The following is a 27,216-nucleotide window of genomic DNA, read 5'->3' as shown; positions in this document are numbered from 1 at the left end:
TTCCTTAGGGATGGTATTATCTAGTTCAGGTGGAGTATTCTTGAACTTAGCCATCATAGTGTAGATTGACTCTTCCACTATGTTCTATTCCTCTCTACTTAACTTACTGAAATCTATAGTTTTCAATCCAATTAAATATGCATTATCCCTAATATTGTCACAAACATTTTCTAGGTCAAATTTAGTGGTATGACTTACCACTCTGAATTGTTCATTATTAGATTCTATCCTCTCCTCATCTAACTCTAGAGGTGCCACATATTTTCTTCTCTTTTTCTCTACTAGCCCTCCCTATTCTATAGCTTTAGTTTTCTCCTATTCCTTGGCTATTTTTGTTGTAGCCCTTGTATCTACCCTTATGGTAGGCTTTTTTGGGCTAGGCTTGGCCATTTTCTTTTTGCCTTTAGGCTTTGTAACATGTTGTTTTTGTACTTTCCTCTTCTTGGTTTCTACCTTAGGTGCTCCCTACTCGACACCTTCTTCTTCATCAACATCCTCACCCATGCCTTAGGTTAATGCTAGTGGCCCTTTCCCTTGTTCATCTTCATCATCATTTGCCTCTTCATCTTCTTCTGCCTCCTCTGCCTTTGTTGTGCCTTCTCCAAATTTTTCTTTGAGATTCTTCATTAATTTATCCTTTTTCTTAAGTGTAGAAGCTATCTTCAACTCCATATTCACTTTGGATCTCACCACATCATATGTGCCTAAATGTGGTGCACTCTTATCTACTTCCTTTGCTAATAATGTTGTAATTGTTACAAATGCCTCATCAATGTTAATTTCATAACCAAGAGGTCTAAGCCATCTAACCCTTGCTATGGCTTCTTGAATGTAGGTATAATCAATGTGATCAAGAAAAAAAACATCATTTACATGCTGATCAACTAATGAAATAGGTATCCCTAGTCTCTATTTCATGGATTTCTTGAAATCTTCAAAATAACTAGTCATTAATGTCTCAAAATTTGTGCCCATTTGTTCAATATATTCATTCACCTAGGCTACAATGGACCTATTTATCTTCCACCTAACTTTTCCAAAAGATGGAAATTCATTTTGTACATAAAATAATATACAAATCAAAATTGCACCAAATTTACATTAGGCTCCCTTTGTTCTTCTTATAGCTCTTAAGTTCTCATTAATTTGTTGTAGTTGCAGTTCAGCTAGGTCATAGGTATCATCCTTTTCAACAAGTTTGTAACCAACATCTACTGTAATGCATGGAACATTGTTGATTTTACCAAATTGATAAAACTTGAGGGAATGAGTCTAACAGCAAAATACACAAGAAAATCTTGAATGATATCTATGGTCATGCCTCTGTTGTTCCATTTTGCTCTTGTATTCTTCTCAATGGCTTCTTTGGAGTCACTTCTTAGGGTTTTGGGCATATCTAGGGTTGGACACCCTGTTACCCTATGAAAAATCCTTTTTGATATCTTGATTGGGCTATCTTCTAACCAAAAACTTCCATCATGAATCCTACTCAACATAATTCTGATCCATTCAATTTTAAAAATAGTAGGGAATTCTAGGGCATGCGTTAAGCCCTTCCTCTCAACAATTTGGAATTCTTCCTTTAAGACTCCATTCTCACACAACCTATCATAAGCTTCTCTAATCTCCATATCTCCAATGGCTCCTATCTTATAGTTATAACATCTCCTAACATCTTGCACCATTACTACCTTACGAGGAATTACAGATAGGGCTTCGACTAGGTCATTTTTGTGAGCAACTTCAGGGATAGGTCAAAAATTAGGTTTCTTCACTTCATTTGATACTAATTGAGCTTTAAAAAACTCTTTCTCCTAAGGTTTCCTAGAACTCGAGGCCATTTCATTGAACTGGGGTTTAACATGAAGAAATTTTGAAATTGCGTAGCTCAGCACTAGTATAAATACCTTGGAATCAAAGAATCTATGTTGAATCTTTGTAGAAATCTATTCAAATGCTCAAAATTCTACTTGGAAATTTTTTTGCACTCTTCTTCATCTTTTCTCTTTGTTCATGATGGTGAAAATTGATTCAAAATGTGAACATATATCCTAATTTCATAGTATTTAATGCTTAGTGCATTTACAACTGTCCACTAAGCTTCTTAAGAATTTTTGCTTTACTCAACATTCATTGTCTTTTCAACACTTGACATACGCTGGAGTTCCCCTTTCTTGGCTTTAGCTAGAGTTTCTCTTCACTCGACATCCACTACTAACTTGGTTGCAACTAACCACTCTATTTCCACAAACTTTGGAAAACAACTCGGCATGTACTAGATCTTTTACTCGGTATCTAAAGGCAACTTGACAACACTTGTAAAAACTTGAAATTTTAACTTTGCATCTCTATTCATGTTGATCTTTTCTTTTTAATACTTTCTTGTCTTGGAACTGATGTATGATAAAATTTTGTATATCAGTTTCACATACCTTTGTTTACTTACTTAGATGAAGTGTGACCACTTGACCTTTTGGATGAAGTGATCCCTTCATTAGATGTGCTACTTCCATCTTTCTTCCTCCATGTCTTATTCATTTCTCCTCTAACATGTTCAACATCTACCTTTCCTTTTCCTTTGTTGAACTCTAAGTTTGTTGCCTTCGACCTTGTTGGATAATTTTTGCTGATATGACCAGTCTTCAAACAACTAAATCATGTAGTTTGGCTCAACCATTTGCTGTAGTTTCTATTAAAATGTGTTCTTATGCAATTTTCAAGGATGTGTTCATATTCTTGACAGTAGTGACAACTATACCTGGTGTTGTAGTCCCAATGATAGTGATGTCCATGATTATTTCCCCTTGCTGGTTGATTAGGTGTCCACATAGGCTTTGATCTGCACTCAAAAGCTCTATGTCCATACTTCTTGCAATTGTAGTAGTGACCTTTAAATCTTGGTGTTCTGATGGTTCTAGTCCTGTAATCATGTGCTTAATGTCCTTGCTTGTTGGACTTATGACAGTGACCCATGTTCTTTGGTCTATCATACTGATGGGTGTTCTTACTCCTAAACACATTAGAGGTATGTCCTTTTTTACCACAAAAATGACAAGTAGGTTTAGTGTTCTTACCTTTTTCACTTCTTTCTTCTGCAGTCTTGGATGATTTTCCTTTTCTGTGTTGGTGTAACCTAGTCCTAAAGTATCATTGCTAGCTCTTGGTGATTTTAGTAGTTTTTCAAAGTACTTGATGGCCTCATTGGGTTTGTTGAAGCTCTCTGCAATCTCCTTCTCTCTTTTCAAGTCATTTTGCAGTTGTTCATTTTGCATATTCAGTGTGGAGATCTCAATGTCCTTAACATTCAGTTCATGATGTGCATTCATCATCTGACTTAGGGTGTCTAGTTGCATGTTGGAAATTCTTGCAAGTTCAATTGACTTTTCTTCCAATCTATTGGCAAGTTTTCTCTTGTCATCTTCTAGCATAGCCTTATCTTCAATAGCTCTTTTCTTCTATTTAGTCACTTCACAAAGCATCATGGCTTGTGATTCTTGTTCAAGCTTGAGAGTTCTGATCTCTTCTTCTTGAGCTCTATTCTTCTCCATCAAATCTACTATTGCTGCATCAAATTCTTTGGAATCTCCATTTGCAAATACTTTTAAGGTGTCAATCTCCTTGTACTGTGTGCCATTCTCAACTATGTCAATCTCTCTTCTTCTCTTTAAGAATTTCCTCAGTTCTTCCCTAGCTTCTTCCAAAGTATGTAGAGCGAGTTGTATATCAATCACCTAATTTTCTATGACCTTCCCAAGTTTGTAGACTTCAATTTCTGGATCTTTTATCCAAAATATAAGGCTTCTCCTTGCGAGAACTTGGCTTTGATACTAAAATGAGCCTATTAAACTATTCATGCATCCAAGCTTAAACTTTCGTACTTAGCAAGTTACTATAAAATCTACATGCAAAAATAACACATGAAGAATCAACACATAACATAGTGATTTACGTGGAAACCTAATTTGGGAAAAGTCACCAGTAGCATGCTACTCAATTCTCACTCTTCTAAAGTGATGCCCTATGAAAGGCCTACCCTATTAAAGGCTTTACACCCTGTTAAAACTGACTTATCTAAAGGATTTGCAAACACTCACTTGGAATGTTACCCTATTAAGGATCTATAATATGGCTATTTAACCAACCTATCTCCATAGGATTTTCATTCCTAATACAATGGCTAGAGGGTATTAGAATGTGTTGATCTAATGGCTTAAAATCTTTAATTATTGATTCCAAATCCTTTTTCTTCTCAATCTAATTTGATCCTTCCTAATTTGATAACTCTTTGCTCGTATTGCTGATACTCTATTCTAAATAACTTGATTCTATAGTGCTACTCTTCTTCTAAGTCTTTACACCCCTCTGAACTTAGCTAGCATTCTCCCATATAACTCTCTTCCATACAACTCCCACATGCAGAAATTATGGGGTATCAACCTCCTTATAAAGGCTTCAAAGACTTAGGGTTAGGTATGAATCCACAAACGATATTCATCCAACTTTTCTTGCTCAAATATTTACACTTTTCTTATTGTTTGCATGCTTTCTCCATTTTTCTAATTGATTGCATGCAGATACATAGGGAATGTAAAAGATTCGATCTTATCTTTTAGATCCTTTGTTATTCATCTTGAGCCAACTCAAAAATGGTTTACATCTAAGTTTGTGAAGGCAAAAACTCATATGTTGATTATGTGTTACTTGGCACTTATTGATTGCTGATGCTTGACACATATAGGATTTCTATCTTGCTTGGCTCCTATAGTAACTCTGTCTCTCTCAGCATCTATACTTTTTTTGGCACCTATAGTGATTCGACATCTATAGTGACTCGACACTTGAAACTTGCTCAGCAACTAAAGTTTACTCAACACCTATTGAATCTCTAGGTTGACACAAACTGTAGCTCAACATCTATATAATATTCAACATCAACTTAGAAATTGGTTAAGTGTGTTGACACTCAATTATCGAAACCAATCTGAGACCAACAAACCAAACCATTCCATTAGGAATAATAATTTGAGGAATTCCATGTTCAACAACCCAAGAGCATATATGAGTTCCAACATTAAGAGAATTAGCATTATCTAATATGATAGTTGAAGGAATACCAAATTTGGTCACTGTTCCATCAAGGAACTCAACCACTGAAGCTTCTGTTGCATCTCTCAAAGCTACTACATTTTTCCATCTCGTGAAGTAATCTATGGATGCTAAGATCTATTTGTGACCAAAACTAGAGGGTAGGTTTATGGGACCAATGAAATCCAAACCCCATTGAGAAAAATCCTAATTTGAAGGGGAAGGGAAACCAATCATTGTTTTCCATAAAAGAAGGTACATTTCTCACATTTCCTTACCCACTTATAAGAATCATTAAATAAGTTTGGCCAATAATAACCAGCCCTCATTATCTTAATTGCGATGATTCTATTTGAGAAATGACTGCCAATAGGGCCATCATTGAATATTTTTAATATCCTATCAATCTGATCTGTATTGATACACCTCAATAGGACTCTATTAGAATCTTTCCTAAATAGTATTCCATCCACAACGACACAAGGAATAGACTACAACTTGAATTGTCTTCTCTTAGCTCTATTAAGAGGGAAACCTCCTTAGGCTTCTCAAAAGATGAGACCATTCTCTCACACAAATCTTTTCCTCTCACAAGCTTGGAGATCTTAATTTCTATGTCATATTCCATGACCTTGGTGATCCATCTAGCTCTCTTTTCATTAATATCCTTGTTCAAAAGTGTAACGCCCACCAAGGGATCCAAAAGAATTAACCTAACATTTTAACTAAGTTTTCCAAACATTATTTTTTAAAGAAAGAATAACATACACATGAAACATAAGGTAGCAGAAGCCATAACATACAATCATGCAAAAGCAACATAATATATTACATTCCTTAAGGATCCCAAGACGTTGAATCACATTTAAATATAAATATTTATAAAAATAGATTGCATAATCCCTTTTGGATCCATGATACAAAGTACAATACAATAAGTGAAACAATCCATCATAAAGATATAACTATCCATCATAAAGATATAACCATCCATCATAATACACAAGAGTAGAATGAAAGGAAATACAAAAAAGGAAACTCTAGCAATGGTATCAATGTATAAATCTAATGGAGATAGTCTCAAGTGCCAACTAGGATATCAATACAAATATCAAAAGTACTCTCTAAGTCTAGGAAACCCTAAAAGTAATCTAACTCAAAGGTTCCAAGATAAATTGACATCTGCACTCAGAGGCACACAAAGACACGTAGGAAACCTACTATATAAGCAAGCAAGTGTCATTGCATGAATCAATACTAGAGCTACCTTGGTAGTCTCTCAAGACCTCAACCTCCTAGTAACCCTATGCAACACTAGTATCCTCTCGTACTATCAAGGCATACTAACAATGCATGGTCACAACCAAGCATTCTCTCTACTCTCATCCTAGTCTGTAGTAGCACTTGAGGCATGAGCGAGAACATACAAAGACTCTTTTTAGGTTCATTTTACTCTCGTTTAGTGTAGTATTTTCACTTATTAAACAACTTACAATGGGTTAGTCTGACAACCACTTAGGGCCCCAGCCTCTATTGCAAGCCACATCCTAACATTACATATAGATAACCTACCATAAGCTCATGAAATCACAAATGATAGAATCATAGTAAATCACATCAGTCCTATACAAATAACTGGAAAGCATTAAAAGATAAATCACAATAACCCATCAGTTCTCTATGAGCAACTAGAAAGTATCCCAAAAATATTGATCGAAGACTCAAAATGGTTAAGTCAAATATATCATAACATTCATCTCGCTATCCCACAATGACACTGGAAACAATAACCAACAATATAATCACACTCATCATAGAGCATACAACCACATTACCATGGTTGAGTTAAAAAGATCAAGACCAGTTCAATGTAATACCACATTCACAAAATTCTCAAGCCTCTAGTAGATGTCCTAAAACTAGTCAATACTCTAGTCAACCCAAAATCAAAACATAGACAACATATAGACAACATAGTGTAGGTATCATAGTTTGGTTTGATTTTGAAAACATATTGTTGTGTTAAATGTAAGATTTCAACTTTTGTTTCAATGCATTTTTCAAGTAAATGAAATTCTCAGTTTACCCTACAATTTAACCAATTCATTTATTCGAATAAAATATAAAGTTACCCCCATTGCATTTTAAGTCAATTTCCTAAAATACTCTAAGGATAATTATTTATTAAAATAATAACTATTGATCTTCCAATAAAATTAATTTCAGTTTTATTAAAGTCATTATTATTATTATTTTGAAATAAATCTGAATTCCATTAAATATTTCCATCTTTTAATTAAATTAAATTAAATTAAATAATATTTAATTAAATAACATTTAATTAAATTAATTAATATTTATGTAAAACAATAACTATGATAATATTTTTATTAATTAAAAATAATTTAAAAAGTTATTAATGATTTACTATATTTAAAATATATTAATAATGATTAATAATTAATAAATTAAAATATTTTAATAATTAATGAAATTTTTTAATAAATTTAATAATTGACAATTAATCAAACTTTTAATAAAATTAATAATTAATATTAATAATAATTTTTTTATAACACATTAATTTAAATCACCACTGGCCGTCCCTTAAAGGAAGGTTTCCGAGTGGCATACCCTACTGGTACAGGGCTTGCGGCCGTAGTGGTACATTGTACCACTACTGTCGCAGGTATGGTCTTCAATAGAGTTAAAAAGGGGGGTGGGGTGGTTGTGGGGAATTCCCACCCCTTCCCAAAACATTTCAAATTTTTTTAATATAATTTTTATTATTATTTTGTTTAATAAAAGATTTTCATAAATAAATAAATAAATAAATAAATAAATAATAATAATAATTCCAGCATTAATTTGATAGGGAAAATATGACCAACCGGTTGAATTTTCTCTTTAAATTTTCCTTTTTAAAATTCCAAAACCCTCCTCGGTTTAATATCTAATTTGCAAATTATTGAATAGGAAGTTTAAGGTATTTTAATCTCTACATATGCAGAAGAGATCTACATGCATACTAGTAATTTCAATTTCAAATACTCATCACAAAGAATGATTCAGATAACCATTGCACAATTACAAAGAAGATAGGAAAATGAATAGCGTAATTAACTATGCAAATTAATCACAAGAATCTACCTAGATTCTAAAGCTAACAATACAAAACCCAAAAATATTTGTGAGAGAAGTTTCTCCTCTCATAACCTTCTCTCTTCCAAAAATTCTTCTTCCAAAATTCGCAGTCCTCACAAAACTTCGGTCCTTGGAAAATGAATCCTCCAATGTTGATAACGAGTTCTCTTGTAAGTTTGGGGCACTAATTGTGCGATCACCCGAGAGGACTCCTTGCTTAACAATCTTTAACTCTTCATTAACTTTTCTTTATCTTTTTCATGCACGTTTATAGAAATATAAAATATCTTTATTTAATTTTGCTTGACTTCTCTTTTTAATTAATTTATTAAATTTTGATCTCATGCACACTTTATGCAATCTTTAAACTTTTAATAAATTAATTTCATTTTTGACTTTTTCATTTATTTTTGAAATGTTAATTGATAAAATATTTATTAACTTAAATAATAATAATTAGCATTTATTTAAAAATGAACTCTAAATATATTATTATTAAATTAAATAAATATTATCACGTTCTAAAATTAAACTTATAACTTTTATATTTAAATTTAATTCTTTTTATTTAAATAATTGTCCAAATTAATTAAATATTAAAAATATCATAATAATTTTCCATTAACTTAAATCATTAATTTAATTATTTAATTTGACTTAATTAATAGAAAAATCACCAAAGACTTATAGAATAAAATATGAAAACTCATCATAGAAAAACACATACAAGATCAAACTAAAGGGTTATAATCATGAATTAATGTCATACGACGCATTTAGGAGGTAATCAACTCAGATACTTGTCCTAATTTTCCTAGGACAAATGGGTTTAAAGGTTAGGATTTGGACTTAAGAATTTATCTCCCCTCTCTTACCATTGAGATAATGTGAAGGGGTACACTCATCTTTGCAATTCACAGAAGTCGATACTTGGTACTTGCAATCTACATAAAATTCATGGATGTACAAACACATATATACTAAGTTAAATAGACAATGGTAAGAAGTGGTGCATTGTGTAGATCTCAACTAGCAAGTGGCTATGACTCCCTTCCTTAACCACATCAGAAATGTCATACATAAAGAAAATATACATGCACACCATACACATGCAGTATGAGGTAAATATCCATAAGAAAACACATGTGATAATCCATCTAACCAATCATCATCAATAACTGAAACTAGTGTAATAATCATCATGCATACATGAAGTATATAGTACCAAGTAGGCTCATCATAAAATCAACTAAATATGAAATAATATATGATAATCTCAACATAATGTTGCTAATCATCAAGCATAAAAATGGCCTAAAAGAGTTTGAAAATGATAGCAAAAATGTAAACTAGGGGCAGGCACTACATCCACCCCCCCAGACTTAGGTGTAGTCCTGGAAGCCTACAAGAAAGGTAAAAATAAAGAACTCACTGTGCGAATCCCATTGGACCCTTTTCCCCCTGTAGGAGGATATGACTCCACTAAGAACACTTCAATAATATCCAAGATAACAAGATGCTATAATAACCATAAACCATATCACTGTAACACATATACAAAAGACACATGTTTTGAAAACAATATAAGTTTAATTTTCAATTTTTCCTATTTTTAGGTTTAAGTATATTTCAGTTTTGAAGTATAAGTGTTCAATATTGAAAATATACAACTAAAAGTTATAAGTTCTATTTTCAGTTCAACTAATTTAAGCTTTTAGTTTGTAATAGATGAACATAATAGTTTAAGTTTCATTTTAGTTCAACTAGTTAACAACTAGTGGCATTCCAATAGACCCGGAGCTCCCAATCTAGAACTTGAGTTCTGATACGAGATGTAATTCCCCACCAAGGGATCCAAAAAAATTAACCTAAAGGTTTAACTAAGTTTGCCAAACTTTTTTTTTTAAAGAAAGAATAGCATACATATCAAACAAAAGGTAGCATAACCAATAACATACAATCATTTAGAAGCAACATAACAGATTACATTCCTTAAGGATCCCAAGACATTGAATCACATTTAAATATAATTAATACTTAGTCTAATAAATACCACATCCACATGAAAGAATAATTAAAAGTCCAAAGTCCATTTAAATAATATACATTTGTTCCGAATGCCATTTGGCAATAAAATTCAGAATGATCAATCATCCATTGTACATGTCACAGGGTACGAAAGGCTAAAAGAATAAACATTTATAAAAATAGATTACATCATCCCTTTTGGATCCATGATAAAAAGTACAATACAATAAGTGAAACCATCCATCTTAAAGATATAACTATCCATCATAAAGATATAACCATCCATCATAATACACAAGAATGGAATGAAAGGAAATGCATACAGGAAACTCTAGCTACTGTATCAACAAATGGATCTCAATGGTAAGAGTGAAAAGAACTACCACCTGACCATGTGGTAACCCAAAAAGACCCACTCCCATCATGCTAAGGAGATAGTCCCAAGTCACAACTAGGATATCAATCAAAATGTCAAAAGTACTCTCTAAGTATAGGAAACCTTAAAAGTAATCTAACTCAAAGGTTCCAAGATAAATTGACATCTAGACCCAGAGGTAAACAAAGACACATAGGAAACCTATTATGTAACTGGGCAAGTGTCATCACATGAATCAACACTAGAGTTACCTTGGTAGTCTCTTAGGACCCTGACCCCCTAGTGACCCTATGCGGCACTAGTATCCTCTCGTATTGACAAGGCATACTTATGATGCATGGTCACAACCAAGCATTCTTTATAATCCCATCCTAGTCTATACTAGCACTCAAGGCATGGGCGAGAACATACAAAGACTCTTGTTAAGTTTATTTTACACTCATTTAGTGTAGTATTTTCACTTATTAAACAACTTACAATGGTTTATCCTGGCAACCACTTAGGGCCTCAACCTCCATTGCAAGCCACTTCCCAATATTACATATAGATAACCTACCCTAAGCTCATGAAATCACAAATCATAGAATCATAGTAAATCACCTTAGTCCTATACAGATGAATGGAAAGCATCAAAAGATAAATCATAATAACCCATCAGTTCTTTACGAGCAACTAGAAAGTATCCCAAAAATATTGATCAAAGACTCAAAATGGTTAAGTCAAATATATCATAGCATTGACTCACTATCCTACAATGATAATGGAAACAATAACCAACAATATAAACACACTCATCATAGAACATACCAACACATTACCATGGTTGAGTTAAAAAGATCAAAGATCAGTTCAACATAATACCACATTCACAAAAATCCCAAGCCTCTGGTAGCCATCTTAAAATTGGTCAACACTCTAGGCAACCCAAAACCAAAACATAGGCAACATATGGACAATATAGTGTAGGTTTCATAGTTTGGTTTGATTTTGAAAACATATTGTTGAGCTATATGTAAGGTTTTAGTTTTCATTTCAATGTATTTTTCAAGTAAATGAGATTCTCAATTTACCCTACAATTTAACCCATTCATTTATTGAAATAAAATATAGAGTTATCCCATTGTATTTTAAGTCAATTTCCTAAAATACTTTAAGGATAATTATTTATTAAAATAATAACTATTGATCTTCCAATAAAAATAATTTTAGTTTTATTAAAGTCAATATTATTATTTTTAAAAAGTAAATCTAAATTCCATTAAATATTTCCATCATTTAATTAAATTTAATTAAATTACATTAAATTAAATTAATTAATAATTATGTAAAATAATAACTATATTAATATTTTTATTAATTTAAAATAATTAAGAAAATTATTAATATTTACTATATTTAAAATATATTAAAAATAATTAATAACTAATAAATTAAAACATTTTAATAATTAATAAAAACTTTTAATAAATTTAATAATTAATAATTAACAATTTTTTTAATAAAATTAATATTTAATATAAATAATAAAAAATTATTAAATATTAATTTAAATCACTATCGGCCATCCCTTAAAGGGAGGTTGCCGAGTGGCATACCCTACTATTGCAGGGCCTGCGACCATAGTGGTGCATTGTAGCACTGCTGTCGTAGTACCTGGGACAATAGCCATATGGTCAGTGATAGAGTTAAAAAGGGGTGGGGGGTGTGGGAAGTTCCCACCCCTTCCCAAAGCATTTCAATTTTTTTAAATATAATTTTTAAAAATTGATTTGTTTAATAAAATATTTTCATAAATATTTAAAAAAATCAAAATGCTCCCTATTTGTGTTTATAATAATAATAATAATAATAATTCCAACATTAATCTAATAGATACAATACAACCAACCAGTCAAATTTTGTCTTTAAATTTTCCTTTTTAAATTCCAAAACCCTACTTGGTTTAATATCTAATTTGCAAATTACTAAATAGGAAGTTTAGGATATTTTAATCTCTACATATGTAGAAGAGATCTACATGCATACCAGTAATTCCAATTTGAAATACTCATCACAAAGAATTATTTAGATAACCATTACATAGACACGAAGAGGATAGGAAAAGGAATAGCATAAATAACTATGCAAATTAATCAAAAGAATCTACATGGATTTGATGCTAACAATGCAATGTCCAAAAATATTTGGGAGAGAAATTTCTCCTCTCAAAATGTTGTCTCCTCCAAAAATTCTTCTTCCAAAATTTGTGGTCCTCCCAAATCTTCAGTCCTTTGAAAATGAACCCTCCAATGTTGATAAGGAGTTCTCTCGTAATTTCGGGGCACTAATTGTGTGATCACCTAAGAGGACTCCTTTCTTAACAGTCTTTAACTCTTCATTAACTTTTCTTTATCTTTTTTTTGGTAAATAAATTTGTCATTTCTTGTTTCTTGTGAAAATATGACTCTTAATTCTCAAATGATGAACAATATCTATTTACAATAGTTGAAAAGCCATTCTTTGATTATCGGATTCTCTTTGAATTGGTAGGTACTACTCCCTATGTGAATGATGTTCAAGGAATTATGTTTTGTTCCTAAAACTAATGCGGGGTATGCTCTTAACTCGAGAGCAGAAGAGGCAAACCAAATTAAATCTAACCAGAACTTAATTCAGGCAAGACAAACTTACTAATCTACAAACCAAGCAATAGAACTCACAAATCTTATGAATCCATATACTCAGCATCAACTAAACTAAAAACTATCAATGAAAATATAGATGAAATGATCAAGAACTTCTAATGAATTCTCCCCTAAATATCCCAAAGCACATCCTACTTTGGTTAATTCATATCCTCATAACAAAAGAATGAAACATCTTTTCTTTCCTTCTATAATTCGAATTTAAAAGAAAGAAACATAGAAGCAACAATTAACTAACTGAATGAAATAGAAAATCATTGATATAAAACACCCTTCTATTGACTTAGCAACATCAAGTCTATTACATTAACAATTTGCCCCCCCTTTTATGTTTCTTTTACAATAGTTTATATAAAATTCATAGCATACGCCCCTCATGGGAAGGTGAAATGTTTCAAATTCAGAATTTCGAAAGGCTAAAGAATGATACTTTCAAAATTACAAACAAAAAGGTACTCAAATGACTTTGTCTCTTCATATGATTCGCCTTTGAGAAGGTGAAGTGAACAAACTTTCACCAATTGACATAACTTGAAGATGGTACACCACATCTTATTGCACTAGAAAGAGATCAACGTTAGAATAGCTTTGGATACAATTTGGATTGGTCATGAGCCATAAATAACCATATGAAAATATCCAACAAGATGTTGTGTTTGATAAGCTTGAACAAATATTCTTCCTTTTTCGTGATCAATCCTCATTCTTCTTAGATGCATAAGGAATGTCCATTTCCTCTAACCATAACTTTATTTAATATTCAAAAGCATATATCTATTGTTTCATTGCAATAGTTATCCCTTAAAAACAACTGAAAATTCATTTCTTGAATGCCACGAACTGTTAACTTCTATAAATTTGATAATCTGATCATCTTTGGCATTCTCCATGATATATAAAGCAACAAAATCATATCTCAAATCTTCATCTACTTTATAGCTTTGAACAATGTGGCAAACGCTCCTTTGGAGCACCAAAAATCAGATTTTTTGCCTAGAACAAACTGAGCACCTTCAAGAAAAACTTTCTAAAAGGAAAATGTTCTTTTAATGATTCCAAGACAACCCATATGATTAGAATTTGAAAAAGAAAACTTGAAATCTTTAGGAAACGAGCTGGTAGATTTTAGCATTTTAGGTGTGAAAATAACCACGATGCACTTGAAATTGAAATTTCTACCTCGACCCTTTCCAGGCACTTTCACAAAACACTTTCTAAAGATGAAATCTTCTTTAAGGGATTTCATAATGACCCAGATGATTAGATCTTGAAAAGAGTCTAAATCATGCAAGAAATCAGTTGGCGAGTTTTGACTTGTGCAGTTGCGAAATGGTAATGGCGTAGCTAAAACTAAAAAACCCACCTTGCAAAATCTTACTCATTTCTTCATGAATTTGCATGCCATTTTCTTCATTAGAACTTTTTAATCTCAAAGAATTGAGATATGCATCTAAATAGTGAAAAACATAATCATTGGCTGGCTGCAAAAATACATTAGAGGGGCACCAGTTTAGCTTTGTTATGTTTTCTAATAGTCATTTCATCACCTTGAATTACACTTAAAATTATTTAATTTTGAACCTTTAGACACATGAAAGCTATTATATGATCATATCAAATCATTTCAACCAGAAGTCCTCTGAGAATTGGCTAATTGCACTTCAAAAATGCAATAAGCCGAAGCTTCATAACACACAACTTTTACAATTTTGAAAGACCAAATTTTGCAAATCCTTTATCAATAAATGGTCATCATTCCACTAATCTCTATTTAAACTTTTATGTCATTATGAAGGTCAATTTCATCGAAATATAACAGAGGATAGAGTATGTATTCAAGCTCAAAAAGGAGTTAAAACTTGAGCTTAGAATATGATTTAAAAAAAAAATGCATAGCCATTATATTTGATGCATTTTCTATTCACACCCCATCATCACATCATATTACTCATATTCCTATTTCAATGATGCTTATATACTGATCATTGGCACTATCCCATACTGTAGTAAACTATAGCATTTAAATTGCTATATCTTTTGTTCAACTGATACTAAGAGCCCGATTTTCTTTCTACATAATGGGTCATTGTTCAAAGCTATTTCAAAAAAAAGGGAAAAAAAGAAGAAAAAAGAAATTCCCACATTGTTCCAACTACAACCAGCTCAAGACAGTTCCACTTCACAACTTAATGATTCATTCTGAAAAGAAACACCAAACTCAAATTACTGAAGACAATTCAGGAAACTTGTTGCCTTTGTAATCATTGAAAGTTAAGATCACCATAACAGTCTTAGTACTTAATTTGCAAAGATCACTTATATAAAGGAATGGACCCTCTGCAAATTAACACATGAAATGATCATCACTGAATAGTCCACACTAGCTCTATCACTGCATTATCCAAATAAAGAAACCTTTTCTAATTCCTTACGAGTGTCCAAGAATCATGACTTCAATCACCATTCCATCTAAAAGAGATCATCAATGGGAGCATGATATCCTTGCTAGGTTGGGATCTATCACCTACCCATCATGATAGGACTTCCAAATAACCCACCCGGCTTGAAAAGAAGAAGGCAATGGCAAGGAAACCTGGCAAGGACAACCTATCCAAGGAAGACTTATACCTAGACTCCAACAAGACCAGACCTAACTATGAGACATTAAAAGTTTTAAAATCTTTTGCTTTGATAGCATCGATGTAGGATGAAAAGTGGGGCAATAGTTGGCTCTGATTGGGGACTTAAACATATCCCATGTTTAAGCAATGAATTCTAAATCTCTGGTTTTGCATAGGTATAAGAAGGGCAGAAATATAACAAAACTAAACAAGGAAAACCAAGCAACATGAAAGGAAACTAACTAAACACAACAAAAACACTTCATATAAGGTGGGAAAAGCTAGAAAAACCTTATATGAGAAGAATCTCACATTAATCAAACAAAACAATTCATAGACTGAGAGAAATATGACCCCTTTCAAGATAGAGGTTTTCATATGTATGAATTCTTTATGTTCATCAGCAACCCCTGACTTTTATGAGAACAGGGCCAATTCAACAACCTTCCAGGCAATGGTAATTTGCCAAATAACCATTTTTCATCATAAACTTCTTCATGACAGATTTTTGTACCTTCATATTTTTTCTTGGGAAAAATTTCTCTAGCCTCAAGTGATTTAACTGAGAGAAGTGATTTCTCATTCTGTCTATGATCAGCATTGTCTTCTACTTCAATCATTAACTCCTTACTCTCCATAGTAGTCGAAGCAATTTCGTTAGTTTCAACAACTTTAGCATGCTCCATAGAATGATTCAAAAGCTGAACCGCAATTGATTCCTATGTTTTCGATGTTGAGGGTGGTTTTAGATTCATGCTCATTTATTCTTGGGAAGCATGCAAATCACAGTCTACTGTGGGAACTACCTCCTCTTGATTAACTTTGTAAATTTTATTAGAACAAGATGGTCCCTGAACATCTTCCATAGTCACATCCGAACTATTTGTGGTATGTTCTTGATATTTAATTTCAGACATAGGTAGAGCATTTTCCAAAATCTTCTCATTATCTTCATCCTTAGGAAAGAAAGTCTTCTTTTCAACCTCAAATGAAGAATCTAAAGGTGAAATTAATGATTCCAAAGGAAATACTATTGAGTAACAAGGAATAAAAACAACCTTTTCTTCTTCTTGTGGTGGTTCAGGTTGGAAATGCTTTTCATGTTGATCACTTTCTTCATGCTAATGGCTCATGCATGGTAATACTGAGGATGAAGAGAATTTAGTTTCTCTCAAAGCAGGGAAGATGGGAGAAAACAAAGCATCCTTTTTAGAACTTACATCAATGCTATGCATTTTAGATGTTGGCTATCTTTGTCTTGCTAGAGGAACTTTTGAATTAATAGCTATCTTTGCATCTTGTTTCTCCGACTCTGATTCATATTCTAAAAATAAATTTCCAAAGTTGCCATTGGAATATGATGTAGTCTCACTACCATTCACCCTTTCATGTGGAGCTTCAATTGCTAATCTTTGTTGTGGTCTAGGAAACTACAAAGGTTTATTACTACATTCACCAGCTTGCTTTGAAAAACCTCTTTGATATGGATTGTTGAAATTTGGGAGCTATCTTTTCAAAAAAATCATCTCATTGGACAACTTTTGAATCATCTCCTCTAGTGAAGTAGTATCACTGGTGCTGGCCTTATTATGAATTTCATGTTTCGATCTTCTTGTAGCAGTCATATCATCCTCCAATTCTATAGCAGTTCTTTGAGCTGCCTCCAAATCTACAGGATGAGACATTCTTAATTCAAAGCCTATATCAGGAGGCATAGCACTGATGATTTTTTTTTTCAGGTTGCCTGTTGTAGGTCTATTTGCTACTGGAATTCTATTTGTGACCTTATTAAAACTAGCAACAAAGTCTCTCATGCTCATAGAAGCTAGTTTCTTCATTGACGTTAGTTGAGCCAACAAAGCATATTCATCTTCAACAATTTTAAACTAAACCTAAAAAACTGCTCTCGTGGTATTCCAATTTGTAATAGATCCATTAGCCAAGTAATAGAACTAGTATGCAACCACTTCAGTAAGAGTTTCAAAAAATAACCGGATTGCAAAATCTTCATGATTAACTCCCAAGATGTTTATAGATATGAAAAATGCTCTTATGTGTTCATTTGTAGTAACCTTCCCATCTCCTATGAATTTAGGTATGTTCTTTCTAGAACCAGAAGGAAGAGGATGGTAGGTTGCAAAGTTAAGTGGCCTAGTAGAAATTGCCCAAGGTGTAGCCATGTCCTATTTATCTATTTCTTAGAAGATTCTAACCTCAATGCATTCTCTAAAACTCAATCTCATGGGTCATTGAATGTTTGAATTGGTGCTTGAGCTAGCCTCTGATTCTATTTTTGTCTTTGTACCATAGCAGCCAACTTTTGAGCTAGTTCTCCTTCTTTCAAAACTCCACTAGCTCTTCTATAATTAGAATTATATCCTCACAAGGTTGCACCATTTCCCTCATGATAGGTAAAGTGACTAATTGTGAGCATTAGTCTTTTGAGATTTTCAATCATCACCAAGGCTCTGCAATTGAAAAACCTTGTAAATGGGGTTTTATGAGAATGAAGTCACCAATTGCTCAGGAAGCAATGAAAATGAATAATGCAGCTTAAAAAATCAATGTGTTCTTCCTCTTAATCACCAAAAACACAAGATGGGAAACTGAATGATAAGAAATTTCAAATTCTTCGAAATTCTGATATGAAATAGGGTTCTTTAAAAACACAGAGTCACCAATCTCTAGTAGAGATAATAATAATAAAACTAAGAAAACAATCTCTAGCACTAATCTTCTTTTCTGACCTCTCCAACAGAGTTGCCAAAAATTTGTTAGGAAACATATTTGTCCTTTCTTGTTTCCTATGAAAATATGACTCTTAATGCCTAAATGATGAACAATATCTATTTACAATAGTTGAAAAACCATTCTCTGATTATTGGCTTCTCTCTGAATTGGTAGGTACAACTCCCTATGTGAATGATGCTCAAGGAATTATGTTTTGTTCCTAAAACTAATGCGGGGTATGCTCTTAACCCAAGAGCAGAAGAGGCAAACCAAATGAAGTCTAACCAGAACTTAATTTAAGCAAGAAAAACTTACTAATCTACAAACCAAGCAATAGAACTCACAAATCTTATGAATTCATATACTCAACATCAACTAAACTACAAAAAATATCAACGGAAATATAGATGAAATGATCAAGAACTTCCAATGAATCCTCCCCTAAATATCCCAAAGCATATCCTACTTTGGTTAATTCATATCCTCATTACAAAAGAATGAAGCATCTTTTCTTTCCTTCTATAAATCAGATTTAAAAGAAAGAAACATAGAAGCAACAATTAACTAACTAAATGGAACAAAAAATCATTGATATAAAACACCCTTCTATTGAGTCTGCAACATCAAGTCTATTACATCAACAATTTCCCCCCCCTTTTATGTTTCTTTTACAATAGTTTATATGAAATTCACAGCATACGCCCCACATGGGAAGGTGAAATGTTTCAAATTTAGAATTTGGAAGGGTTAAAGAATGATACTTTCAAAATTACAAACAAAAAGGTACTCAAAAGACTCTGTCTCTTCATATGATTCGCCTTTGAGAAGGTGAAGTGAACAAAATTTCACCAATCAAAATGAACTTGAAGATGGTACACAACATCTTATTGCACCAGAAAGAGATCAACCTCAGAATATCTTAGAATAGCTTTGGATACAATTTGGATCAGTCATGAGCTGTAAATAATCATATGAAAATATCCAACAAGATGCTATGTTTGATAATCTTGAACAAATATTCTTCCTTTGTTGTGATCAATCCTCATTCTTCTTAGATGCATAAGGAATGTCCATTTCCTCTAACCATAACTTTATGTAATATTCAAATTCATATATCTACTATTTCATTGCAATAGTTATCCCTTAAAAATAACCAAAAATTCATTTCTTGAATGCCACAAACCATTAACTTCTATAAATTTGATAATCTGATCATATTTGGCATTCTCCATGATATATAAAGCAACGAAATCATATCTCAAATCTTCATCTACTTTATAGCTTTGAACAATGTGGCAAATGCTCCTTTGGAGCACCCAAAATTAGATTTTCTACCTGGAACAAACTGAGCACCTTTAGGAAAAACTTTCTAAAAGGAAAATGTCCTTTAAATGATTCCAAGACAACCCATATGATTAGAATTTGAAAAAAAACTCAAAATCTTTAAGAAATGAGCTGGCGGGTTTTAGCATTTTAGGTGCGAAAATAACCACGGCACACTTGAAATTGAAATTTCTACTTTGACCCTTTCTAGGCACTTTCATGAAACACTTTCTAAAGATGAAATCTTCCTTAAGTTATTTCATAATGACCCAGATGATTAGATCTTGAAAAGAGTCTAAATCATGCAAGAAATCAGTTGGCAGGTTTTGACCTCTACAGTTGCGAAATGGTAATGGCGTACCTAAAACTAAAAAACCCACCTTGCAAAATCTTACTCATTTCTTCATGAATTTTCATGTCATTTCCTTCATTAGAATCATTTAATCTCAGAGAATTGAGATATGCATCTAAATAGTGAAATACATAATCATTAGTTGGCTGCAAAAATACATTAGAGGGGCACTAGTTTAGCTCTGTTACATTTTCTAACAGTTATTTCTTCACCTTGAATAGCACTTAAATTCTTTAATTTTGAACCTTTAGACACATGAAAGCTATTATATGATCATATCAAATCATTTCAACCAGAAGTCCTCTGAGAATTGGCTAATTGCACTTCAAAAATGCAATAAGCCGAAGCTTCATAACACACGACTTTTACAATTTTGAAAGATCGCATTTTGCAAATCTTTTGTCAATAACTAGTCATTATTCCACTAATCTCTATTTGAAATTTTATGTCATTATGAAGGTCAATTTCATCGAAATATAACTGAGGACAGAGTATGTATTCAAGCTTGAAAAGGAGCTAAAACCCGAGCTTAGAATATGATTTAAAAAAAATCCATAGCCACTATATTTGATGCATTTTCTATTCACACCCCATCATCACATCATATTACTCATATTCCCATTTCAATGATGCTTATATGCTGATCATTGGCATTGTCCCATACTATAGTAAACTATAGCATTTAAATTTCCATATCTTTTGTTCAACTGATACTAAGAGCCCGATTTTCTATCTACATAATGGGTCATTCTTCAAAGCTTTTTCAAAAAAAAGGGAAAAAAAGAAAGAAAAATAAATTCCCACACTGTTCCAATATCAACCAGCTTAATACAGTTCCACTTCACAACTTAATGATTCATTCTTAAAAGAAACACCAAACTCAAATTACTGAAGACAATTTAGGAAACTTGTTGCCTCTATAATCACTGAAAGTTAAGATCACCATAACGGTCTTAGTACTTAATTTGCAAAGACCACTTATATAAAGGAATGGACCCTCTGCGCAATAACACATGAAATGATCATTACTGAATAGTCCACACCAGCTTTGTCACTGCATTATCCAAATAAAGAAACTTTTTCTGATTCCTTATGAGTGTCCAAGAATCATGACTTCAATCATTATTCCATTTGAAAGAGATCATCAATGGGAGCATGATATCCTTGCCAAGTTGGGATCTATCACCTACCCATCATGACAAGACTTCCAAATAACCCACCTGACTTAAAAAGAAGAAGGCAGTGGTAGGGAAACTTGGCAAGGACAACCAATCCAAGGAAGACTTAGACCTAGACTCCAAGAAGACCGGACCTAACTGTGAGACATTAAATTTTTTAAAATCTTCCGCTTTGACAGCATGGGTGTAGGAGAAAAAGCGGGGCAACACTTTTTCATGCACGTTTATTGAAATATAAAATATCTTTATTTAATTTCACTTGACTTCTCTTTTCAATTAATTTATTAAATTTTAATCTCATGCACACTTTATGCAATCTTTAAACTTTTAATAAGTTAATATCTTTTTCACTTTTTAATTTATTTTTGAAACATTAATTGATAAAATATTTATTAACTTAAATAATAATAATATTTAGCATTTATTTAAAAATGAACTCAAAATATATTATTATTAAACTAAATAAAATTATCACATTCTAAAATTAAACTTATAACTTTTATGTTTAAATTAAATTCTTTTTATTTAAATAATTATCCAAATTAATTAAATATAATTAAATATTAAAAATATCATAATAGTTTTCCATTAACTTAAATCAGTAATTTAATCATTTAATTTGACTTAATTAGTAGAAAAATCACTAAAGACTTATAGAACAAAATATGAAAATCCATCATAGAAAAACACATACAAGATCAAACTAAAGGGTTATAATCACGAATTAACATAATATGATGTATTCAAAAGGTAATCAACTCAGATACTTGTCCTAATGTTTCTAGGACAAATGGGTTCAACGGTTAGGATTTGGACATAATAATTTATCTCCCCTCTCTTACCATTGAGATAATGCAAAGGGGTATGCTCATCTTGGCAATTCAGGGAAGTCAATACCTAGTACCTACAATCTACATAAAATCCATGCATGTACAAACACATATCTACTAAGTTAAATAGACAATGGTAGGAAGTGGTGCATTGTGTAGATCTCGACTAATAGGTGACTACAACTCCCTTCCTTAACCACATCAGAAATGTCATACATAAAGAAAATATACACACACACCATACACATGTAGTATGGGGTAAATATCCATAAGAAAACACATGTGATAATCCATCTAACTAATCATCATCAATAATTGAAACTATTGTAATAATCATCATGCATACATGAAGTATATAGTTGGGATTGACAAGAGTGGGAGTTGATGAAATTGATTCCTTGATCTCTTCAAAGCTAGCTTTTCCTTCCTTGGTGCAAGTAAACATCATATTCTTCTTCAACATGGTTGTAAGAGGCTTCACCATAGAAGAAAGATCAGGGATGAACCTTCTCAAGAAGTTTATCCTACCAAGAAAACTCTACAATCCTTTCTTGTGATTGGGAAGTGGGAGAAAGATTTTCTTCCACCCTTTTTGGATTTATCTTTAGCCCATCTCTTGATAGAATGTATCCCAAGAGCTTTCATTGATCAATGGAAAACACACATTTTTTTGGGATTTAGAGATACACCATACTCTCTACATTTGATGAACACCTACCTTAGATGATCAAAGTGATCTCCTGCATGCTTTGATTATATAATTATATCATCAAGATATATTAACACAAAATTTTCCAACACACCCTTAAAAGACATCTCCATTTCTTTTTGAAAATGTAGCACCTATATTGGTTAGTTGAAATGACATTTTACACTAGGTGTAAGTAACCCATTTAGTAGTGAAGGCTATCTTGTATCGGTCTCACTCCTAGACTATAACTTGGTTATAGCCTGAAAATCCATCTAAGAAAGAAAACCTCTCTTGACCAGTAACCTTGGACAAAATTTGTTCCATAGAAGGAAGGGGATGGTGATATTTAAGACAAGCCTTATTAAGGTCCCTAAAATCTACACACAACCTCATTTCTCTATTCTTCTTTCTAACGAGAACAAGATTGTTACCCATGAAGAATGCTTAATAGGAAAAATAATATTGGATTCTATAAGTTTAGACAACTTTTCTCTCATTAAGGGTTCAATCTTGGGATTGACTTGTCTTTTCTTTTGTCTAACATGCTTTGCATCATGCTTTAAATCTATGGTGTGTTGAAATAAGCTTGGTTGAAAAGCCTTTAAGTCTTCATATGTACAAGCAACAACATCACTAAATTCTTGACATAAATTAATGAAAACTTCTTGTTCAACCTTAGAGCATACCTTTCCCATGTTAAGAGTCTTTCCATCATCAATGATGATAGGTCTGTAGTCATCCCTCCTTGCAGTCAAGTTTGAGCATTCACTTCTTCCTTGATCATCATAATTAAATATGCCCTCTAAAGTGACCAGACCTTTAGGCAACTTGTTGGAATTAAGATTTGTAATCTGATATCCATACTAACTTTGTAGCTTAGAATAATTTTTAGCACATAAATCTACTTCATTTTGTAGAAAATTAACAATTTGTAGATCAAAATCAAAGACTTTTCAATTTGTGCAATTGTCTGGGATGATAGGCCTTACAACTAGTCTAATTTGTTGTTCCCTTACATCAACAACATGTTCTACTATATCATAGTGAGAATCAATTTCTACAAGTCTATCAACATGTTTGTTTTTATTTCTAGGAACACTCTAAATATTGAATGCCTTGAAGCCCTCAAGTAGATCCCAAACTCTATGCTTGTATGACTTAAGAAAGTTGTTATTTGTGATATTCTAATTTCTAATTCGATTCACAATCAACTTGCTATCCCCAAATAATTTTAAGAGTTTTATACCTCTTCTTTGTACAAGTTAGAGACCTTGAATGAAGGCTTCATACTCAGCCACATTATTAGTGTAGCTGAATTAGAGTCTATATGAAAAGTAGTGTCTCTCTAGTCTTGAGGAAACAAGCATTATACCAGCACCTAAACCATTCTTATTCCTTGAGCCATCAAAGCATATATCCCACAATCCTTTTGTACCTTCTCATGCTTTCACAAGATTGGGAATAGGGACACCCTCCTCAAATATACAATAAGTTCCAAGGTCTGTTTCTTCAAATTCTTGTAATTGTTCAATTTGGAAATCATTAGCCCATTCATCTAAAAGATAATTAGGAACCTCCATTAAGAGAGTGGCATGTTCATGAGTTATGCATTCCTCATCTTCTTCATTGATTGTACACTTCATAATTATGGGGCTAGGAGTTTACGCCTCTATGTGATTAAGGGCCAATAATTCTGCCTTTATCAAATTCTTTGTTCCATATCTAGTTCTAAAGAATATGTACGACCACTTAGATACAAAATAGCCACCAATTTGTGTAGTGAAGTCTCTAGATAGGCAAATAGAAAAGTGTGGAGGAAGCTCAAAAAATAATATGTCTTGTATAATAGTATAACTAGGACATGCATGCAATGCCATATTTACACTTCTTATCACTCCTAATGTTGGAATAGAACTACCATCCAATTGAACAACTCCCCTAGAAATTGGTTCATATTTAATACCAGGAAGATCAGCTATACACCTTGGCATCACCAAGCTGCTAGCTCTAGAGTCTATCATGCAATTGTGAACCAAATTATCTCCTATAATGAAAGAGAGATAAAAGGGTGGATGCTTACTCTTATTAATTGTTTCTTCTTCCCTTATAGGCTTGCAAAAATCTTGTTGATCCATCCAAGGTAGCTGGTCCATCCTGCACTTTGGCAATCTTTAATTCTTGTTGTACTAATTCCAATTGAGATGGTATTGCAAGAACATCCCATATAGGAACACTAATATCTGTCCTCTTCATTTGATCTATAATTTTGAGAGGAGTATATGTTGATTTGGCTAGAACATTAGTCCACATACTAGTCAACATACTAGTCCACATTAGAACATTAGTATATACTCCTATGTGGCTCTTTAGTCTTCTTGTTATTCTGATTTTGCAATGGAGCAACAACATTGTGTTATATATTTGCACTTGTGGAATGTGGAATAGCCTTCAAGTTGTAGCCTAATTGAATGGAGAGGATTAAGCATCCTCTATAGCTCTCCTTTTTCTCCTTGTTTTATGAGCTATGCCATCATTACCATCATGATTTACATGGCAATAATCTTTAGGCTGATAATTCATGAAAGTGTAGTCCCGTTGTTGTTGAGATTAGAAACCAGTAGTGGGCTGATTAGGATCATATTATTGCCCTATTGTTTTCTCTTGTGTAGCCAAGGCTTGAGAAGATTTTTCTCTATGGCATACACATTGTTCATATAAAAAGTTACATGCTAAACAATATTCTTGTTCTTGAGCCAAATTATTTTAAGCAATGACAATCCTTACTGGATTTGCACTTGCATTTATAGGGGCTGCATTACCCATTCGTCTATTTTGGTTGTATGGAGGTTGACCATGATTTGGTTTCCTATTTAATGGATTATTCTGATAATTGGGATGAAAAGTCCTACTACCTTGAGCTTGTTATCTCTCTAAAGTCACCAATTTGTTCATTTTTTGCATCACTTCATTTTGTTCCTAAAATATTTTATCCATATTAGAACAATGATCCTTAATTTTATCTATATTTGAATTTTGATCATAAAACTTTTTATCCATATTTTGCATCATAACATGAATCATGACTTTAGTTTCATTTATCGCATTTGAAGATGTGGAAGCTGAAGGAGCAACAAAAGGGTGCTAGCTTGTGGTTATAATTGGGATGGGGGACATTTTAGGTTGGTGCATAGGAATATCTAGGAATAGAGGCATTAGAGGCCTTGGAGCTAGCTCCCCCCCTTGGATTAGAGTGTTCTCTATCCTTATAGCAATTTCATAGGAAGCTAGCAAAGTATCACCCCCCATGGTTTGTAATGTGGTAGAAATTTCACTATTGAAGGATTTAAGATAATGAAAGAAAACATTACCTGGGGTAGGATTCACAACAACAAGAATTCTATTTCATGTTTTTTGGAATCTATAATTGAAATTTGTCATAAAATTGTGAGGTTCTCTCTTGATTGTTTAGTTTGTGGTGACTAATTAGAGAAGTACTGTACATACTTCATAATTCTTTGGGGTTTTAGAATATATTATATAAGATAGGTTAGGGTTAGGGATTGTTGTAATGTGATGTATAATGAGATAGGTTGTTCTTGTGGTGGTATTGAGCTGTAAGGGTTTGTACTGTAATCACTAGATAATAAGAAAGGTTGAGAAGCTGTGTAGGTGGACATAGCCCAAGTTTGAACCATGTTAAATCTATATGTTATTCTTATGGTTTTCTTCTATTGTTTTTGCATTTAACTAGTTATTCATATATTTTTCTAGATCTATCAAATCCCAATAGATTATAGTTAGCTATTCCAAAAGTGATAGATGATCACTCTTATCTTCGAAATGATAACACAATCCTTCTCCTAGATCATCCTAGTTATGGATAGAGTTGTGTAGTAATCCTCTACACCATTGTAAGTGTTTTCCCTTTAATGATGAAGCTAATAGTCTAACAACAACATCATCCTTTGTAATACCATATATATTGAAGATATTCAAGACTTTGTAAATATTTTATATTGGGGAAATTGAAGTTTCACCAATAAAATGTGGTAGAATCTTGAGAGTAGATACTGAGATATCATGTCTTTGAGCTAAAATAAGAGGGATTCCACCAGTGGAGGTAGCAAACACTTAATTTATATGAAGGGAAACATGAAATAGTGATCTATTCAAA

This window comes from Cupressus sempervirens, chromosome 4 (genome assembly GCF_028749045.1).
Source record: "Cupressus sempervirens isolate cs-2001-9-10 chromosome 4, ASM2874904v1, whole genome shotgun sequence".
In the NCBI taxonomy this organism is placed as follows: domain Eukaryota; kingdom Viridiplantae; phylum Streptophyta; class Pinopsida; order Cupressales; family Cupressaceae; genus Cupressus; species Cupressus sempervirens.
This window is presented reverse-complemented; position numbering follows the sequence as displayed.